The following is a 15,597-nucleotide window of genomic DNA, read 5'->3' as shown; positions in this document are numbered from 1 at the left end:
GCTCTGTCGCCCAGGCTGGAGTGCAGTGGCTGGATCTCAGCTCACTGCAAGCTCCGCCTCCCGGGTTCACGCCATTCTCCTGCCTCAGCCTCCCAAGTAGCTGGGACTACAGGCGCCCGCCACCTCGCCCGGCTAGTTTTTTGTATTTTTTAGTAGAGACGGGGTTTCACCGTGTTAGCCAGGATGGTCTCGATCTCCTGACCTCGTGATCCGCCCGTCTCGGCCTCCCAAAGTGCTGGGATTACAGGCTTGAGCCACCGCGCCCGGCCTCAATAGTTTTTAAAATGTCTTTTGCCACAGCCCGCAGCTGTGTATAATGCTATTCGCTTAACAGTGGAAAACATGGCAATGACCTGAATCCCACTGGCTCCCAAGATCCTACCACCTTAAGTTAAACAAATGAAATAACTCCCACTGTCAGTTAAACTGGCGGTTGGCGCTGTTTTTTTTTCCAGGGAAGGATTCTGGGAGAGGGAGGAGGAGACTGCCAGCATTTAGACCCGGGCATTTCCAGGGGGCTGCGGTCCGCTCTCAACCTCACTGGAGCAGCCCCCGCCCTCCCAGAGTCCGTTAGTCAAGGTTACCTGATCCTGGAATCAGCTGACCAGGCGCCACCGGAAAAAGAAATTCCCGGGCCCTGGCTTCCTGGCCTGATGATGAGGCACCAGGGGTGAAGCGAGGGGGCGGCTGCTGGAGCGGGAATGAGGGGGCGCCAGTGGCTCCGGCAAAGCGGGGAGGTCTGCCCTGGCCTCTCCGCAAACACAGTGTGTGCGGGCGTGAGGGCTGCTGGTCTGGTAGAGAAAAGTCCACCGCCATCCGGCTCCCGAGAGGGGGTGGGGGGGCGGGTAAGACAGAGCGGCCCCCGTGCTCAGAGTTCCTGCGCTTCCCTGGCGGAAGGAAGGGCCCCCACCTTCCTGGGCAGGAAGTGGGGCTTGTCTGGAGCTGGGAGGCCTGTCAGGTCTTCCCCAGCCCCAAGAGGACCTCCCAAGGGCACCACCTTCCCCAGTCCCTGCTGTGGGACTTGGACACGTGTTTAGAATCAGTCTCACTCTTCCACACTGTTAGGAAGCCCCTCTGCTCTTTCCAGACCCAGAAAGTAGTAGTGTTGGGGTTGAGACTTATCCATCCATCCATCCAATCCGTGCATCCATACGTTCTAAGTGCCTAGTCTATACCACGAAGTGTGCTAGGCACTGGGAGGACTTGAGCTGCTGAGGAAGGGGGAATCAGAGGTTTGAATTGGCAGTCATAGTTTTAAGGCTCCAGGGACAGAGACCTAACTGCACTTTGCATGTAGTGCTAAAGATGCCATCAACTTTAAAGGCGGATGGCAGGAGCTGGGTGGCTGAAGTACAGTTTGTGTGTAGCAGGACAAGCCGCAGACAAAACTCAGACACCGAGTTAAAGAAGGAAGGGGTTTATTTGGCCGGGGGCACTGGTAAGACTCCTGTCTCAAGAGCCGAGTTCCCCGAGTGAGCCATTCCTGTCCCTTTTAAGGGCTCATAACTCTAAGGGGGTGCGTGTGAGAGGGTTGTGATTGATTGAGCAAGCAGAGGGTACATGACTGGGGGTTGCATGCTCCAGTAATTAGATCAGAACAAAACAGGATAGGGATTTTCACAGTGAATTCCTATACAATGTTTGTAATCTATAGATAACATAACTGATGAAGTCAGGGGTTGACCTTTAACTACCAGGCCCAGGGTGCAGCGCCAATCTGTCTGCCTGTGGCTTTCATTTCTGCCTTTTAGTTTTTACTTCTTTCTTTGGAGGCAGAAACTGTGCATAAGACAATGTGAGGGGTGGTCTCCTCCCTTATTCCCCCCTTTTGAGACTCTCACTCATTTTATTAGTGGGAGTTCTCACTTTCATTTTCACTACCTATATCTTCTTACAAGACAGATCGATAGTGATTCATATAGTACACTTGTGCTGAAGCATTTTGGTGAACTAAGGTAGCGATGAAGCTTTTTATCATTTGAAGAAGTACAGGTAGCAAACAAGGGAGGAGTAGGCAGGTTCCTATTATTATTATAACTCCTATTATAAGAGTTTTAAATCCTACTAGCACTGGGAACCATTTTCTAAACATGGCCCCAGGATCAAATCCATGCCACACTTGCACGGGCACAGGTGCCAGTTTTGTCTTATCTCTAACTATGTCTTCAACTAGTTGCCCTTGATCATCTATGTGTAGACAGCAATTAGTAAGGTTAAATTTCCCACAGACCCCTCCTTCACATGCTAGCAAGTAGTCGAGAGCCAATCTATTTTGATAGATAGCATTTCTCATCTGAGTTTCTTGCCGGGCCAGAATAGTCAAAGCTCTGCTGGTTTTATTAGTGATTATTTCTAAGCCAGCTTGTAACTGTATGATTTGGTTGATCATGTAAATGGGGGTCTGGTATCCCCACGAGCCATCTTGTGCCCAGGTAGCAGACCCATAATATTGTATAATTGTCTCAGGGGGCCATTCATCATCTTTCCAATTTCCTATAGCTATGCTTCTCTTTTCATGGGAAGCATAGACAGGGAAACCCAGGAGTTCGCCTGTTTTTCTGGGCAGTAGGAAGAAAGATGGTTTAATAGTGCCAATAACACAACTACCTGCCCACTGGTCAGGTAATTTGGCATAAGCTCTATGCCCACATATCCAGTATAATCCAGTGGGGGCTGTCCAGTCCTGGTGGGACTCTGGGTGGGTCCACACAATTTGCAACTTTGGGAATTTGCTAAATGGATTCCTCTCTGATTCGAACTCCCCAAGTGACTGTTTTTGTGTTACCATTATACAGTTTCTGTCCCAGAAAACTAAGTCATCCTACAGGGTGAGTGAATTATTTTCCTTCTCTAACTATGCACTACTGTCCAATAATTGAGGCTTTTAGGACCCAGAAATTATCAGGGTGATTCTTTTGAGCCAAGAATTCATCAGGAACTGGGTCTGTAGGTATTAATTCTCTGACTTCCCATGGCCATTGATCTCCCATTACAGTTCCTCCACATACATAACATGAAGTGACATTGAGACACTGGGCTACATGCTTGGCTAACTGCAAAAACAAATTTCTTGTTTTTCCTGGAATTTCTTGTACTCGTACATCTAGTTCATCATAGAAAGTTTGAAACACTGGCTCAGGAGAGCGTTTGCAAACTTCTCCTCGAACCAAGATATGTACTCGAGGATCCAGTCTGGCCCCATCGATTCCTAGGGTCACATGCTCCCCTTTTTTTCCAGCGAGTATCAAGGGGATTGGTTATTACTAGCTCTAAGGGGTTACATTGTCCCTTAGTACAGGAAGGGCCATTTTTTCCTTTCTGAAGGTGGACTAGATCCTTTTCATTTTTTATCCAAGTGGCCTAAATGACACAAGACCAGTATCCACATTCATTTCCACACAGTCCTAATTCATGACAAATGTACTTATTTTCGGTCATATAGCCTTCCCAACTAAAAAAGCCACATCCCCTTCCTAACTTACTGCTATTAATGATGGCGCAGGCATCAAATTTCAAGATTGTGCGTTTGGGCACCGCTTTTTCTTGTGTTCTGGCTAATACTTTACTTGTATCATTTATGAGTCCTCACCCGTCTTCAGTCCTTAATCTTATTTCAAAAACTGTGGCCATGGGAGGCTCAGAGGGGTCATAACACACATCTGGTTGGTCGTTTCCTGGGCTACATACCTTGTACTGAGTGTCATTATATAAACATGTTCCTTTTAAAGTTCCTAGGCATTAATAGTAACTATAGAACAGAAAGATTGTTTTAACTTGTTGCCCTACCTCGGTAACCTGATGTATACACTGAGAGCAGTCCTCCATGCAGGGAAAATCAGTGGAAGTTTTTACTACACAAGTCCAAATTATAAGGAAAATGAGTCCCACAATTATTCTCCTCATGCTTCGGCCGTGCGTAGACCAGTCAGCTTCTTGGTGTAACTGGAGCAGGGCTTGTTGTCTTCCTCAGGGTCACTTCGCAGGGGTTGTCTGGGCTCAGTTTTACCTCCCAAGTTTTATTGGTTGCAGGCTTCACACAGCTGTGGTGGATCCAGGCTGGGATTCCTTCTACCTTTACAGCCATGGGGGTGGTCAGGATGATGGTCTGAGGTCCTTTCCACCGTGGCCACAAAGGGGATACATTCCAGTCCTTGATCCACACGTGATCACCTGGAGAGAAAGGGTGAACTGGGGAGAATAAGATGATGGGACATCTCTCATTTACCTAAGTTGAGATTGTTTGTGTAATTTTATCTAAAGCCTGTAGCTGTCGCTGTAATTCAATTTCACCTAACTCTGGGGGAGTGCCTGGAAGCTCCCGTAGTATAGGAGGAGGCCTATGATACAGTATTTCGTAAGGGGAGCAGCCTGTTTTCTTAGAAGGAGTGCATCTAATTTTAAACAATACCATAGGCAGGGCCTGTATCCACTTTAATCCTGTTTGCTGACATACTTTCCCCAAACTATTTTTGATAGCCTGATTCATTCGCTCCACCTTTCCGGAACTCTGAGGTCAGTAGGCAGCACGTAGCTTTCAAGTGATTCCTAATGCCTTTGCTGTCTTCTTTACCAAGTCAGCCACAAACGCTGGCCTGTTATCTGAGCCGATTCATAAGGGCAGTCCAAACCTAGGAATAAGATCTCGGAGAAGCACACAGAACCTCGTATGACTTTTCAGTTCGTGTTGGATAAGCCTCCACCCACCCAGAGTAAGTACACACAAGAACCAGCAAATACTTGTTACCTCCACATTTTGGCATTTCTGTGAAATCCACCTGAAGATCCTCAAAAGGAGCTGCTCCATAAGCTTGTATGCTGGGTGGAACAGTGGGGCCTTGTCTTGCATTGTGCTGTCGGCAAGTAGTGCACCATTGTGCTACTTCTTTGGCAAGGACTGGCAAGTGTGAGATGTAGAAGTGCTGGCCTAACAATTTTTCAAGTGACTCTTGACCTAGATGAGTGGTTTTGGTCACAGCCAATACGATTGGGGCTCCCAGCAACTGCGGCACAGCTACTCTCCCATCTGGCAGTCTGATCCATCCTCCTTTTATTACTTGCCCCTCTTCTGTGTGGAAGAAGTATTTTTCTTCCTTAGAATAGGTAGGTACCAGGTCAGGTGTTTGAGGGAGTAAGGGGGCTACTACTGATACCCGGTAAGGGGTAGATGCTGCTTTTCAAGCTTCTGAATCAGCTCAAGAGTTTCCTAAGGCCACTGAAGTGGAGGCTTGCTGGTGTCCCCTGCAGTGCGTGACTGCCACCTTCTGAGGTTTCCACACTGTCTCTATTAATTATAGAATTTCTTGTTGATATTTTATGTTCTTTCCCCCAGAGTTTAACAGACCCTTTTCCTTATATAATGTTCCATGCACTTGGAGGGTTAGAAAGACATATCGAGAGTCAGTGTAGATGTTTACAGTCTTACCTTCACTGAATTCTAGAGCCCAGTTAAAACAATGAGCTCAGCCTTCTGGGCTGAAGTGCCCTGTGGCAACGGTTTGGCTTCAACTACAGCATCCAAAGTTACCACTGCATATCCTGCACATCTTTCTCCTTGTGGGTTAATGAAGCTGCTCCTGTCCACGTGTAATTCCCAGTCTACTGATGCCCATGGCTGGTCCCGAAGGTCAGGTCTGCTAGAATAGACTGAGTCTAACACCTCTACACAGTTATGCTCAACTGGGTCTTTGATATTGGAAGCAGGCTGGCGGGATTTAGGTGTTACAGACTTCAATAGTTATGTGGAGATTTTCACATAGCAAGCTTTGGTACTTGGTTAATGTAGCATTTGTTAGCCAATGATGTCCTTTTGTATTCATCAAAGTTACCACAGCATGGGAGGCCTTTATATTCAGGTTTTGCCCAAGGGTTAGTTTCTCTGCTTCTTGTGCTAACTGGGCTGTTGCTGCCAGGGCCCTTAGACATGGAGGCCAGCCTTTGGAAACCCCATCTAGTTGTTTTGAGAGATAGGTCACTGGCCTTGGCCAGGGCCCCACAGTCTGGGTTAAAACTCCAACTGCCAGTTTTTCTCTTTCTGACACATAGAGTGTAAAGGGCTTTATCAAATCTGGTAGTTCTAGGGCTGGGGCTGACATAAGTTTTTCCTTTAACTTACAAAAGGCTTGCTGTTGTAGAGGCCCCCGTTCAAAAGGCTCCCAGTCACCGCCCTTTGTAAACCTGTATAGGGTCCAGCCCCACAGGGTGGGTGAGTTTTTCTCCCCGTGTGCGGAGACGAGAGATTATAGAAATAAAGACACAAGACAAAGAGATAAAAAAAAAAAAAAAAAAAAGCAGCTGGGCCTGGGGGACCACTACCACAAAGACGTGGAGACCGGTAGTGGCCCTGAATGTGAGGCTGCACTGATATTTATTGGATACAAGACAAAGGGGCAGGGTAAGGGGTGAGAGCCATCTCCAATGATAGGTAAAGTCACGTGGGTCACGTGTCCACTGGACAGGGGGCCCTTCCCTGCCTGGTAGCTGAGGCAGAGAGAAAGAGAGAGAGAGAGAGACAGCTTACACCATTATTTCTGCATATCAGAGACTTTTTAGTCCTTTCACTAATTTGCTACTGTTATCTAAAAGGCAGAGCCAGGTGTACAGGATGGAACATGAAGGTGGACTAGGAGTGTGACCACTGAAGCACAGCATCACAGGGAGATGGTTAGGCCTCCAGATAACTGCACATGGGCCTGACTGATGTCAGGTCCTCCACAAGAGGTGGAGGAGTAGAGTCTTCTCTGAACTCCTCCAGGGAAAGGGAGACTCCCTTTCCCGATCTGCTAAGTAGTGGATGTTTTTCCTTGACACTGACACTACTGCTAGACCATGGTCCGCTTGGCAACGGGCATCTTCCCAGATGCTGGCATTACCGCTAGACCAAGGAGTCCTCTGGTGGCCCTGCCCGGGCATAATAGAAGGCTCACACTTGTATCTTCTGATCACTTCTCACTACGTCCCCTCAGCTCCTATCTCTGTTTGGCCTGGTTTTTGCTAGGTTATAATTATAGAGCAAGGATTATTATAATATTGGAATAAATAGTAATTGTTACAAACTAATGATTAATGATATTCATACATAATCATATCTATTATCTGTATTTTATATGACTATTCTTATTTTATATATTTTATTATACTGGAACAGCTTGTGCCCTTGGTCTCTTGCTTCAGCACCTGGGTGGCTTGCCGCCCACAACCCTGTACAAAGGTTTGGCTAGTACTGCAAAGTTTGGAATCCATAATCTGCAAAACCCCACAGCTCCTAGGAATTCCCTTACTTGCCTTCTGGTTTTTGGTTCCGGCAGGCTGCAGATGACCTGCCTTCTTTCTGACCCCAGGCTGCCCTCCCCTTTCCGAATAGTGAATCCCAGGTAGTGTACCTGCTGTCTTCAGATCTGAGCTTTCTTCTTGGACACCTTATACCCACAGTCCTCCGGGTGCCAAAGCAGGGCATCAGTCCCTTTTGCGCACCCAACTGCCATGGAGTGTCCCAGCAGCAGGTCGTCCACGTACAGAAGCAAGACGCAGCCTAGGTCTTTAGCAGGAAACTTTTGCAGGTCTCGAGCCAGGGCCTCCCCAAAGATAGTAGGGGAGTTCTTGAAACCTTGGGGAAGCCGGGTCCAAGTGTACTGAGTAGTGACACCTGACTCTGGATCTTCCCACTGAAAGGCAAACAGCTTCTGGCTCTCAGGAGCTATTCTGATGATAAAGAAGGCATCTTTTAAGTCCAGACAGGTAAACCAGCTGTCCTCAGCCGGCAGCAGACCTAACAGTGTGTAAGGGTTAGGAATTGTTGGGTGCAGAGTCACTGTAGCTTGGTTGAGCAAGCACAAGTCCTGTACTGGCTGGTAGTCCTTGGTCCCTGGCTTAGGGACAGGCAGGAGGGGGGAGTTCCATGGAGACTGGCAAGGAACTATAATTCCATAGGCTTTCAAGCACCTTAGATGAACCTGGATTCCTCTGAGAGCTTCTCTGGGAACTGGATACTGCTTTTGTCTAATTTGGTTGGGTCCCAGGCTTAACTTCTTTGAGTACGGGGGCTTGGTTGACCACCAGTCCTGGAGGATTATCCTTTGCCTATACTCGGAGCCATTGCTTAGCTAGAGCTGGTTTTTTCTCTTGGCCTGGCACAGTTAGAAAAAGTCTCCATTCTTCTTCCTGGGAGACTGTTAGGGCCATGATAACTCCTGTTCCTTTAGCCGTAAAGAGCCTGTTTTGTAAAGGAGATGGTGGCTCTCAGCTTGCTAAGCAACTCTCCTCTGAGCAAGGGCAAGGGACAAGCCAGGCATGTATAAGAACTGGTGAACTATCTCATGTCCCCCCACTGAGCAGGTCCATGGTAGACAGAAAGCCTGCTTAAGTGGAAACTCCTGTTGCTCTGATTATATCAATGGTTTTCTTGGATAAGGGGGTAACCGGGGTGGTCACTACCGAATGTTCAGCACCAGTATCAACCAAAAACTTAATGTCCTTGCCCCCAACTGTAATCCTGAATGCGGGCTCCTTGTGGGCACTTCAGCCCAGTCCCCTTCAGTCCAATAACCCTTCAGCCAGATTGAACAAAGCTCCATCGTCTTTATCTAAGGTCTCTTGTTGCAAACCACCCTGCTTTTCCTTCAGTTGGGGACACTTATCTTTCCAATGTCCTATTTCCTTACAATAGGAGCACTGGTTATGTTGCAAGTGTGGGCGATTAGTGGGTATTCTTCCTGGAACCCCCCTTTCCCTCTCCTTTCAGGGGAATTCCCTTAATGGCCATGGCCAGTAAGTCGGCATTTTGCCTAGCCTGGCGTTCGCCTTCCTTACAGCTTTCTCTATGGCTTGTTGCATCTCTATTCACAAGTACTTGAGTGGCTATTTCCAGTAACTGTGAGGTATTCATACCCACAAACCCAGCCTGTTTCTGCAATTTTCTCCTGATATCTTCCATGCTTTGACTAACTAAGGTCATGTTAATCATGCGCTGATTTTCAGGGCTATCTGCATAAAAAGGAGTGTACATATGGTAAGCCTCACACAGTCTTTCATAGAATTGCGCTGGACTCTCCTTTATTCCTTGGATGACCTCAGAGACCTTATATACATTTGTAGCCTTTTGAGCCCCTTTCTTTAGACCTTCTATTAATGCCTCACGGTACCATCTTAGCCTCTCCATGTCTGGTCCCTCGTTTGGGTCCCATTGGGGGTCTGTTCCTGGCAGTTGAATTCTTATATATTCTTGGAGGTTTTGGTAATCGGCTGGGATGTGCTCCTCTAGCCACTTAGTTGCCGCCTGGAGCACCCTTCGCCTTTCATCTGTATTAAAGGGGTACGTGAGCAGCTGGTGGCAATCAGCCCAAGTAGGATTATGAGTCTGTATAATTGTTTGGAGCAAGTCAATTAAAGCTTGAGGTTTTCAGTGTAAGATGGAGTATTACTTTTCCAATTGAGGAGGTCAGCAGAGGTGAAAGTTTGATACACAAAGTCACGCCTTTCCACCATGTGTCCATCCTCATCTACCCCAGTATATCACTGCTCTCTCAGGGACATTTGGATTGCAGTCTTGGGCCATAAGTGAGCTGCCAAGGGAGGAGTTTCTCCTGCACCTTCACTTCCTCTGTTTTCTACTCTGGGTGGTCTAGGGGTGTGGTTATCTGGTGGAGGTGGAGGTGCTGTGGGCTCAGGGGTGGGGAGTCCTTCCTCCCGATAAGGAGGGGGTATTCCTCATACAAATTCCTGCCATGATTCTTCTGGTGTTGGGTCGGACAGGACTTTTGGTGCCGACTTACCTCGGCAGGTGGAGCGAGAACCTTCCTTAACTAACTGTCCCTTTGCTACTAGTACTGCTGCTGCCTGTCCTCTTAACCACTGTGGGGGGTCCAAAAATAGCTGTAACCATGAATCTATATATGGGAACTGATATAGGTACCCTGGCTTACAGGTTACCCTGTGCCATACCTTTGAGACAAGGGTCCTGTCCAGGCTTCCTTCTGATGGCCAACCCACCTCTAATGCTGGCCAGACTATCTCACACAAAGTTCTAAGTTTTCCTGGTGTCATGGTGACTCCATAGTCTCCCTTAAATCCCTTTTTGAAATTTTTCAACATAGTTCCTAGTGGGGTGGGCTTACTTTGTGCCTGACCCATGTTTCCTCAAGACAAAACACCACAGTCACACCACACACACACACCACAAAACAAAGAATGGGTAAAAAGGGCACACACACACGTTTACAGTTTATGCCAAACCAGAATCAAAACCAAAATCAGAGTATCAAGAAATCTAAGCCAGGTCAAAACCAAAACCAAAGTATCAAGCAATCCAAGTCAAGTCAAAAACAAAAACCAAAGTGCCGGTACAGGCACACCGTGGGTGATCAGGCCATGCTTCCACTCAAATGGAGTAGGCAAGTTCCCAAGACCAATCCTGTCAAGCAATTCAAACCAAGTCAAAACCAAAACCAAAGTGCCAATGAAGGCATGCCATGGGTGATCAGGCCATGCTTCCACTCAAACGGAGTGGGCAAGTTCCTAAGACCAATCCTATCAAGCAATTCAAACCAAGTCAAAACCAAAACCAAAGTGCCAATGAAGGCATGCCATGGGTGATCAGGCCATGCTTCCACTCAAACGGAGTGGGCAAGTTTCAGAGACTAGTCTTACCAAGTTTTAGATGTCCAGACTCCAAATGCCCATTCCTTCCCATTGTTCAACCACTGCGTTGATCCTCCACGGGGACCTGCCACACACTGCTATGGCGAGGTGTCCCATGGGGGTAAATGCCTACCCGGGAGTGCTCTCAGGATCCACATGGCTGGGTCTGGTTGGAGTCCCCTGCAGGGATGTTCCACAGGGCAGGCTTAAGCCGCCTAAGGAGCTGCCTCGACCATCTGCCAATCACCTCGATTCCTGGTCAGGGAACCAAGAAATGTAGCAGGACAAGCTGCAGACAAAACTCCTCAAACACTGAGTTAAAGAAGGAAGGGGTTTATTCGGCCAGGGGCATTGGCAAGACTCCTGTCTGAAGAACCGAGTTCCCCAAGTGAACAATTCCTGTCCCTTTTAAGGGCTCACAACTCTGCATGTGAGACGGTTGTGATTGATTGAGCAAGCAGGGGGTACGTGACTGAGGCTGCATGCACCGGTAATTAGATCGGAACAAAACAGGATAGGGATTTTCATGGTGCATTTCTATACAATGTATGTAATCTATAGATAACATAACTGTTTAGGTCAGGGGTTGATCTTTAACTACCAGGCCCAGGGTGTGGCGCCAGGCTGTGTGCCTGTGGATTTCATTTCTGCCTTTTAGTTTTTACTTCTTCTTTCTTTGGAGGCAGAAATTGGGCATAAGACGATATGAGGGGTGGTTTCCTCCCTTATGTGTGCCAGGAGTTGGGAGGCAAAGGTGGAGGCGTGTGTTTTCAGACAGGGAATGGCATGTGCAGAAACTTCAGGTGAGAGAGAGCATGGCTCCCCAGGAATGAATGCAATTCCCGTAGCTGGGAGAGTATCACCTGGAGGTTAGGGAAAGATGAGGCTGAACAAGTAAAGACCGAATATTCCTGGCTCTTGGATCACCACAATCAAGATAATGAACACATCCACCCTCCCCCAAAATTTCCATGTGTGAGGGGCTATTTCAGGAAGTATGATCAAGAAGGGCCAGCCTGCCAGGGTGCAATGGCTCATGCCTATAATCCCAGCACTTTGGGCAGGCTGAGTTGTGCGGATGACCTGAGATCAGGAGTTCGAGGTCAAGATGGCCAATGTGGAGAAACCCTGTTTCTACTAAAAATACAAAAACGCCAGATGTGATTGCACATGCCTGTAGTCCCAGCTACTTGGGAGGCCGAGACAGGAGAATAGCTTGAACCCAGGAGGCAGAGGTTGCAGTGAGTCAAGATTGTACCATTGCACTCCAGCCTGGGCAACAGAGTGAGACTCCATCTTTATAAATAAATAAGTAAATAAATAAATAAATAAATAAATAAATAGGACTGGTCTAATGAGGTGTGACTTGAGCAGAGAGTGGAATGAAATAAAGGATAGCAAGCCACACAGAGAGTGCAGCAGGCACGGCAGCGGGAGCAAGGCTGGTGTCCCTGAGCAGCAGCAGGGAAGCCGGAGTGGCTGGACTTGTGTGGGTATGGGGAAGAGGAGAGAGGTCACTCGTCTCTGTGAGGCCCGGGACTTTGTTTTATCCCCTGCTGTACCCCAACACTTAGAGTGGGAGCTAGCACAGAGAAGGCACTCAATTGATGTTTGCTGAGCAGACGAATGCCTGGAGTAGACCTCAGAGCAGGGTTTGGTGGCAGGGTGGGTCAGGAGAGAGTTCACTCAACAGCCTGGTGATAGGGGAGAACAAGTGGCCAGAGGGCATCCATCTATGATGGGGACCAGGGGTCCCTGCTGGACAGAAGTGTGGGAGACATGGATCCTGGCCATACCTCAGCCCTCCCTCCAGCCTGATTACCTGCCTCCCTCCCTTGCAGAGGTTCCGGTTCTGTGGTGATCTGGACTGTCCCGACTGGGTCCTGGCAGAGATCAGCACGCTGGCCAAGATGGTTGAGTGCACAGGGTCTAGTCTGGGTGGAGGAGGGGCACTGGACTGGGGATTGTGGGTGTAGATGATGGTGAGTTTTCTCTGGGGTTAGGGCCTCAGTGCTCTCAGCCTGTGCTACCATGCTTTGTGACCTTGATCAGTGGCTGGACTGCTCTGAGCCAGTCCCCAGGAAGGAGGGGTGAGGTTCGCCAGCCTGGCTGATGTAAGCACTTCCCTTCCAGTCCTCTGTGAAGTTGCAGCTGCTCTGCAGCCAGGTACTAAAGAGCTGCTGGGATAGGGGAATGATGTGAGTACAAGACCCAGCACCCCATTGTCCCATGACCTTATGACCCCCAGTGCCCTGAAGCTCTGCACTAGGCCCAGGGAGATGGGTGACCCAGCCTGTCAACCTCTCTGGGCACCTCCCATACTTCTTTCCAGCCTCTCTGTTCCTTATTGCAGGATCCAGGCTAGGGGTGAGGGGCTGGTGAATAGAGTACTGGCAGCCTCTGAAGGTCTCCTTTCCTCATAGTATTAGAAGATCATGAAGCTCATGGTCAAGTTTGGTGAGTACCCCGTTAAGTTCACAGGCCCCAGGCAACCCTGGGACCTCGGCCTGGTTCCTGGTACAGAGGGGCCCCCCCACCCCTCCCAGCAGCATCCTTAACTTACCTTCCCTAGTGGAGGAGCATGAGGGAAGGAAAGACATTGACAGTCCCACCTTCCTGTCCTCTGCCAGCTCCTGGTGGAGCAGTAGCAGTGCCTGTGGCTCCAGAAGGCCTGGGGGCTTTGAGCTGAAGTAATAGGGCAAAAGGGAGTGGCTGGGGCCACAGTGAAACCCCCTGTCCCACCCACAGGTCCCTCAGAGTCAGGCGATGTGAAGGCCACAGTGGCAGTGCTGTTTCATCCTCTCCAGTGCGGCCAAGCACAGTGTCGATGGTGGATGCTTGTCCAGTGAACTGCAGCAGCTGGGGCTGCCCAAAGGTATGGGTTGTGGGTGGGCAGCTGGGCAGCCTGTGGGCCAAGGGCTGCTAGAGAGGGGGCCAGGCCCTGTGACCCTATGGTGTACCCAGCCCTGTCTGGGCCAGGAACCCAAGCCCAGGTCCCACCTGCTACCTCCAGAGCTACTCTGTTCTACCCCCAGAGCACGTGGCCAGCCTGTGCCACTCTTATGAGGAGAAGCAAAGCCCCTTGCAGAAGCACTTGGGGTCTGCAACCTATGCAGTAAGTATGAGCCCAGCCAGTGTCCGCGCTCGTTCTAGAAGGTGCATGCAGCATGCAAAGTGCATGGAGAGTCCAGGGAGACGACTTAACCACGGTCACATGCTGAGCAGCTGCAGAGCTGGGACCTGGCCCTGGGTCTTCTGAATCCATGGGCTCTGTGATGTGTACGTACAGGATCAGACTTTGCTCTTTCCTCCTGGCTGAACCTTCCCTAGTCCCCCATGCCCCATGTGTGAGCACCCAGCTCACTCTCGTTCCTCCCTCTCCACAGTGTGGTCTCTTGCAGCATGAGTGGCAGAAGGGGCAGCAGAGACTGTGGACCCCTCAGCTGCACCTGAGACCTCTGCGTGGTCTAGCTGTGTGTCCTGGGGGAGGCTCTTGGCCACCATTTCTCCCTCTGTAAATGAGACCGATGCCTGTGGCATGGAGGGCGGGAGGCTGGTGTGAGTGCCAAGCACTTGGAGCAGGGCCCTGAGTGAGAATGGACATGGGAGCAGGGGTGTTCCTCGACTTTATGCACCTTGGGGATGGGAGCGGGGCTCCCTGCCTTGACAAGGCATTGCTTTACCCCACCCCACCTCTGTCCCAGCCCTGCAAGTCAGTCCTTGGGGATCTAGGAGGGAAGAAGCCCCTGGCTGTGTGACCTTGGGCTGGTGCCTGGCCTTCTCTGGCTCTGAGTTCCTGGGAAAGTCAGCACCCAAGGCATGCCCTCCAGTTTAGCACCTTGACAAGAAGGGCAGGGACACTGGGTTCAGGCCCACCCCCCTGGCCCCAAATCCCGTGGCCCCAGCTGGAGGATGAGGAGATGCTGGGCTTGGGTGGGGGAATCTTCTCAGCTTGGCTAAAAGGCTCAAGGTGTCAAATGCTCAGCCTGCCCCTCAGGAAGGAGCCTGGGCCCAGCCTGACAGTCACCAGGACAAGGGCAACTATGGCGAGCAGGAGGCCCAGGATAAGGAGAAACACAGCATAGCTGGAGATGAAGGTGTCCAGCGGGCTGGAGGCTTTGGGGCCAGGAGTGCCTAGAGCAGAGCAAGAAGGCTATGACCAGGCGTGGCCCCGCCTCCCAGACTTCTGAGAAGGCAGAATCTGCACTCAGAAGGTGCTGTGGGACCAGATAGTGGGGCTAGGAGCATCTTGGAGGGCTCCATGAGCAGGGGAGGCAGGCTTCAGATCAGGGCACTTGGAGGAGGCAGATGGACAGAGGGAGGAGGCCTGCAGAGGGAAGGAGGTACTGACCGAGGTCTGGGATGGCCGTGTCTACCAAGAGGCCCTCTGCCTCCCCCAGGGTGTGCAGACACTGGCACGCACAGTCCCACCTGAGGGCCCGGGCTGGTGCCAGCCTGAAGGTGGCACCCATTCTAGCGGTCAGTGGATCTGGACTGGTGGCAGAATCATCACAGACTTCAGGGGCCTGCACAACCTTGTGGGACTAGGGGAGGTCATCTCTTCCAGCCTCCTGCCCTCAACTCCAGAACCCTGGTCTGAGCCCTGGGTCACCCAGGGCCACCCCAGACCCCCTAGAATTCCTCTACCACCACTTGGTCAAAGTTCTGCAGAGGTCTGAGGATGAGGGTCAGCTGGGGGGTCAGGAGAGGATGAAGAGGGTCACAGCTCTACCAAATGAAGCCTTATTTCTTGTGGCCCCTGGCCTACTCCTCTGGTGCCAACCTCCGGCTGGCCCAGCCCTGCAGAGTAGGTGCTCAAAGGCATCAGTAGCGGTTCGTCTCATGCTGGTCTCCCCCCAGGTCCCCCTCTGGAGCCCGGTACCACAGATCTCAGGGTGGGGGGTACAGCTCAGTCTCCCTTCCCCCTCATCCCCCTCACAGGGGCTTTGTCCACCAAGGCCCCTG

General features: G+C 50.3%; 1 pseudogene; it reads left to right on the top strand.

Annotated features, from left to right (window-relative positions):
• Positions 1 to 14,770, top strand: part of LOC112627510 — a 22,967-nt pseudogene extending 8,197 nt beyond the window's left edge.
• The last annotated feature ends 827 nt before the right edge of the window (positions 14,771 to 15,597 follow it).

Source organism: Theropithecus gelada, chromosome 7a (assembly GCF_003255815.1).
Source record: "Theropithecus gelada isolate Dixy chromosome 7a, Tgel_1.0, whole genome shotgun sequence".
In the NCBI taxonomy this organism is placed as follows: Eukaryota; Metazoa; Chordata; class Mammalia; order Primates; family Cercopithecidae; genus Theropithecus; species Theropithecus gelada.
Note: the sequence above shows the minus strand (reverse complement) of the source record. Positions and strands in the feature narration are given on the sequence as shown.